At 44.0% G+C, this 5943-nt stretch overlaps 1 long non-coding RNA gene across 1 annotated transcript; it reads left to right on the forward strand.

Annotated features, from left to right (window-relative positions):
- The first annotated feature begins 789 nt into the window (after positions 1–789).
- Positions 790–4900, forward strand: LOC131481654 (uncharacterized). Its single transcript, XR_009246479.1, has 4 exons — positions 790–864; positions 2501–2611; positions 2864–2992; positions 4768–4900. It is a non-coding gene; the product is annotated as an uncharacterized LOC131481654 (long non-coding RNA).
- The last annotated feature ends 1043 nt before the right edge of the window (positions 4901–5943 follow it).

The raw sequence follows: 5943 nt of genomic DNA on the forward strand, positions 1-5943 counted from the left end.
AAAATAAATAAAATACACATTTTCCATTAACTTCTTGAGGGCTCCAAGAAGTAAAATAGCCACTTGAATCATTTCGCCTGGGTAACTTGTGGCTTCCCACCCCTGCAATGTGTGTGTCCTGTGCTCTACAAAGCCGGTTTCCAGAGAAGACTCGCTTACCTAAATCTGCAGCTAATTAAGCAACTTCACAGCAGAGGCTGTAACTGCCACCTGTTCACACCAGGCCTTACCTGCAGGAGCTCCGCCAACAGGACAAGGGGCATTTCAAGGCCTCCGGGGCAGCTGGCAGCAGCAGGGCACGGTGTGCACCTTGCATCTCACACAGGATTCGGCTTTGCCTCACAGGACAGCCTCAGCTCACTGTCCAACTGTGGCCAGCAGCTCCCTCCCGCCGAAAGCTGGCTCACATTCATCCTCCTGTCTGCCCCAGGTCCAATGTATGGGCCCCATTGCTGGGAGCCCGTTCTCTGGTGGGTTCGGCCCTGTCCTGAGCAAAACCCGGCCGAGGGATAGCTCCTTATTTTTCAGAAGGAAGGTACAAATGTAACGCTCCACACTCCTACAGGAGACAGGCTCAAAGATGTGTACCTTTGGACCCCGGCCAAGGCGGGAGAAGGCGGGAGAAGGCCTCAGGGAAGCCGGTGATGCAGGGCCGGGGCAAGCCGCCAGGAAGCCAGCGGACCAGCTTGTGCGCATGCGTGGCGCAGCCGCAGGCGCTGCCTGAGGTAGGGAAGAGGACAGTGGGTGTGGCGGTTTCAGGGCGCACTCTGCTGGGCGGGAGAAATCTCTCCTCAGGATCCTTATGTCTGACCATCATCTTGAGCCAGAAACTGTGTGAACGGTGACCAACGGGCTGCTTCTGGTGTAAGCAAAGTTCCATTTGAATTTAAAATGGATACTGAGGCAACATCTGCCTAAAACTGTGAGAACCCACTAGAAGAAGTCACTAAGCTTCGGGGGTCATTGGTGGGATGGGCCCTGAGTTAGGGTGCCCAGGGTAAGGGCCGCGGGAGAACCCTAGGAAAGCTCTCCCCCGACGTTGAAGGAGGTGGAGCCGGGTGGGACAAGGAATGACATGCGCCCCGTTCACGGAGAAGGAACTCCAGGCTTTGAAGTGGGCTTTGAGTCCTTTCCATAAATGTTTCTTGACACACCTGGGCTGCCTTAGGCAGCAGGTGACCAAATGCGGGTGATAGAAGGATCAAAACCCAGCCTTTCTTCCTGCACTCTGTACTCCTCTAAAGGGTCCTTCCCGCGCCAGAACCCAGCCTAGACAGGCACCACAAGCGCATTGCCGGCCGCCTTCTCCCTCTGCCCAGTCCTGCTTCTGTCCTTCCCAAACCACTTCCCAACAAATTTCTGACCCGGGATTGTTTTGAAGGACTTGATGTTAGAAAGCTAATGAATAGCACACCCTTTTTCTTTTATAATATTGTATCACTTTATAATCTGTAAACAAGTACAGAACAAAGGTCTTTCACTAACATTTTGTGAATAGCTACACAAGTAATTCTGGACTTACAAAAATACATACACGGGGCCCAGCGGCGTGGCCTAACGGCTAAAGTCCTCGCCTTAAACGCCCCGGGATGCCATATGGGCTCCCGGCAGCTCCACTTCCCATCCAGCTCCCTGCTTGTGGCCTGGGGAAGCAGTTGAGGACGGCCCAGAGCTTTGGGACCCTGCACCCATGTGGGAGACCTGGAAGAGGTTCCTGGTTCCCGGCTTCGGATTGGCGCAGCACCAGCCCGTTGCAGCTCACTTGGGGAGTGAATCATCGGACGGAAGATCTTCCTCTCTGTGTCTCCTCCTCTCTGTATATCTGACTCTGTAAAATAAATAAATCTTAAAAAAAAAAAAGAAAGAAAAAAAAATACACACACATGCATACATCTCACTTTGGTTAAACTGGGAACACATAATACTTTTCAAAGACTATATTTTGTCTTTTAAAATAATTCATCAAGCTTATTATTAAAATATATTGTATATAAAGCACATTGTTGAAGCTATTCTGCAAGCCGTTTTTATATCTACTTCATGTTTTCCTATTTACTAATTAGGAACTATGCATTGAATTATATCAGGTGTGTGGATAAAAATATTAAGATGTTTTGAAAATTAAAGATTTTGGCTTATTTTATCTCATGCAGAGTAATGCATTCTAATTTGATATTTTGACCTGAAAGAAATGTCTTTGATAAAATGTACCTCAAACCTTACTGCAACTTACGAGTACACTCAAGTGATACCTAGTCTGCTTATATTCTTTCATTCTGTCGTTGCATTTCACGATGCAGGCCTTTAAATTTTTTCCTTAATTAGAATTCCTTGTATTTTCCCTACACTCTTAGCCCTTACTTCCTGGTTGGTTAACTCCTTCATGTGATTATAGACTCACCAAATGTGATTATGCTTCTGAAAAAGTCTTTCCTGATAACTCACATTTTCTTCATGCTGAGTCAATTACCCTAATTCTTTGCCTATCTTTTTCTGGCAGGTGTCCTATTAAACTGGAATGATCTGTTAATGTTGGTTCTCCCTGACAACAGAAAGAATTATATTTTGGTCATCTGTGCATCTATGCTCCTTCTTCCTCCCTAACTTGTGGGTATGTAACCGACATTCGTGCAGTTAGTATATGAAAAGCATGGTACTGTCCTAACACCAAACTGCCGTAGACTAGAATTAAAGATACTCTGATAATGACTTCCTCCTAATCGTTTTTTTACATTATGTAATACACACCTACTTTTCAATCACTTTACATTTTTGATTAATAAACAGACTCATTCAAAGAAAAAGAAATACTCGAGTGTTAGCTCTTTGTTTGACTTTTGTTCCCCTTTGTGTCTTACATTAGGAAGTGATTCCCTCAGTTATTGAGCTACTGCTGTGGGCCAGGAGGCTGGCCAGGAACCAGGCATGGAGAGATGGCAATGGCACAGAATCTGTCCCTGATAAACACAGAAGGCTAAAGATCCAGTAACAGGTAACTAGAAACATAAAAATATAGAGCATGAAGCACTCTGTGGATGTACACAAAGTGTCCCCAGCACAGCGAAGGAGGGACTGATACCTGAATATGTGAAACTGTTGGTCTGCTCAAGATGAGCTTATTAACTTTGCACAACTGGCCTATGTCTACCTTGAAAATACTCAAATCCAGAGTGGCAGAAAACCTGCCTAGGCCCCACAGTGCAGGCAGCAAAAAGCTGAGCATCTCTCTATTGTAGACCAGGAGTGGGACTGAAGTACTTAGGTGCAGAGCCAGTTGCAGGGCCAGGATGAACCAGTAGCTTCTGCTGGGAAGTTGCCTCATGACCAGGAGACTGTGGGGCACCACCTCCATTCAAGCACCTTGAAATACTGACTGCTCCTGAGAATTGCCAGTGCCTGGAATTTCATACAAAGCAATGTATCACTTTGTCCTGGTGTGTCTTTTTGTTTTTTGTACTGACTAATAAATGCTTCTAGAGAGGGAGTCCTTTGCTGCATTTACATTGATATTTGGGCTAAGGAGCAGCTCTGAGATAACAGGAAAGGGAAATGCATGACATTCCAGGTGCCAGAGAGAAGAAAAAGAGCACTTTCCCCAGGATCTTCAGAAAACAGACTCTAAGCTCTTGGCCTCTGCATGCAGATGTTTTGTTTTGTTTTGTTTTGTTTTGTTTTGTTTTGTTTTGTTTTGTTTTTAATTGATTTAAAGAGCATGAGCTGTGAGGGAAGCTTGGCCAGAGTGCCACTAGTTCTGTCACAGCAGAGGCTTCAGTGAATCCTACAGGCAGCTCTAGAACAGGGATAGCCTTTCAGAACTGTCTCAGGCTAGTAAAACACAGAAAAACACAAATTGTGTCTGCAGCTAAAATCTGATTTCCTCTACTCTGTCACTGAGTCCACTCTAGCTAGTTCTCCACTCATTTGCAGTCTCCCAAGTCTTAACTCTCCAAAATTTCTCAAGACAGTAACTAAGAAATGTTATTTACATATCTTAGAAGTTGCTGTTCTCTCAGTTTCCCCAGTGAGCTCAGGAGAGCAAAAAGAAAATGATCAGAAATTAAAGCAAACACAAGGTTTTTTAACTCCTCTGCTCAGAAATACCCTTCTAAGTACGGATCCATGTATGGCATGCCAAGAACAGCTGGAGCTCAAAGATGTCTTCATGGACATCAGTAGCAGCCTTTAAGTTATTTATAAAGTAGAGGCCCCTGAATATAGGTAAGGAACGTCAGGAGCCAGGCATCCTCATTTCATATTCTATAATTCCTGTATAAGTCCACTGGGCTTGGAAGAAGCTAATATTCATAAGTTTCTTCATGGACAAACATTGTCTGTATCTACTTATATGCCAAACATTTCCTTAGTGCCTGCTGTGTTCCAGGAAATGTGCTTGGAACTCAGGATAAAGAGATAAGCAAGACATGGTGCCTGCTGTCTAGGGCCTCAGAACATTCTCACAGAAAAGCATAGATAGGATGCAATGTTACCAAGCAGGGCATTATAGCCATGTTAGACAGGAGGCCATCCACCCAGCCAAGGCAATCTGTTCTTCCAGCAAATCACTGAACTCTGCCAAATTATGCCTACATCCCTCGCCAAAATCTCAATAGGAAAAAAATGATCGGCAGGCAGTGATGTGATTCCTCTGAAACAGGGCAATATTTAAACTCCTCTCTACTAGCAGGGAGTTCTTAGTAAGTCCTACAATTTAGTGTATGATGGTGGACTTCCATTCTGCAAATAAAGTAGATTTTCCCTTCTTGCCAGATTCTTTCTTCCAAGGCCAATCCAAGCCATTGGAGTCTGCTCGCTTTGAAGCCAGAGCACTGAGATTTGGCAGCCTTTATCCATGAACACTGCTGTGTCCCAAACTCTAACCCTACAAGAAGGGAATTTTGATTTCTAACAGCTTGATAACCTTCCCTAATTTTCCAGCAATAATTCATCTGTAGCTGCAAAGAACACAATTACTATAGGCCACAGAAAAATAATCTTGCACACTCCAAGGCACCAACATTAAATGCTGAAATTTTACAATACTTTATCCTTTGTGAAGGAAAATGTTTTAAGATTCCTTTATTTCCACTAAACCATTAATTGAGTTGCTTTTATACATTAAACCTATCACTGTCTGAAACTTCCAAGTATTAATCAGGGGCTATCAGGGATAAAATGTGCTAAACTCACAGTAAGCAATGAGACACACTGGTTCAAAAGGAGCCAGAATATTGAAAGGCCAGGGAAACCAGGGAAAATTGCTTGTACTGATTCTCTGAGAAAACAAAGAAGCAGTAAGAATTTCTGAGCAAGCAAGAGGTTCAATCAAAGTAGAATTTTGGAAACTGCAAATGATAGATAAGGTGTAGGATGAACTATGATGGAAACTGGGCAGTCATCAATAAAAACAGTGGCAAATCAAGAGGGAGAGGAAGCAAAGATAAAATACATGAAAGAATTCAAAGAATTCCGATGTATTTGAAATCTGATTGTTGCAAAATCTATTGTTGACCAAATCTATCCCAGAATGAGTTGGAGACAGACTCAGAAGCTCAGGAGTCTTTGTTCTCTGGCCAGTGCCAGCTGGTGGACTGTCCCATTCCAATACACATGGAAGGGGAGCAGCCCCAATCATCTGTGTCCAGGGGTCCTTAAGCAGTGAACATGCAGTCAGCTAAGAGAGCACTGGCACATGATGCAAATCATTCAATCAACCAAGCTAATGTCAGTGCACAATACAAATGAGCCAATCAACTATAGTAGTGTGGAATTCATATACCTATTTTAAGCATCAGGCAGTTTAAACTATCCAATCAGTAACAGTCATATCCCACCTAGTAGTGAACAGAAGACCCTTCCAATTCTGTTTACAGAAAACGGTCTGAGTCAGTCAGCTTGCTGCCTGAGCTGTAGAAGAAAAGCAAGATCTCATCCTGGAATGAGATA

The sequence above is a fragment of the Ochotona princeps genome, chromosome 13 (genome assembly GCF_030435755.1).
Source record: "Ochotona princeps isolate mOchPri1 chromosome 13, mOchPri1.hap1, whole genome shotgun sequence".
NCBI lineage: Eukaryota > Metazoa > Chordata > Mammalia > Lagomorpha > Ochotonidae > Ochotona > Ochotona princeps.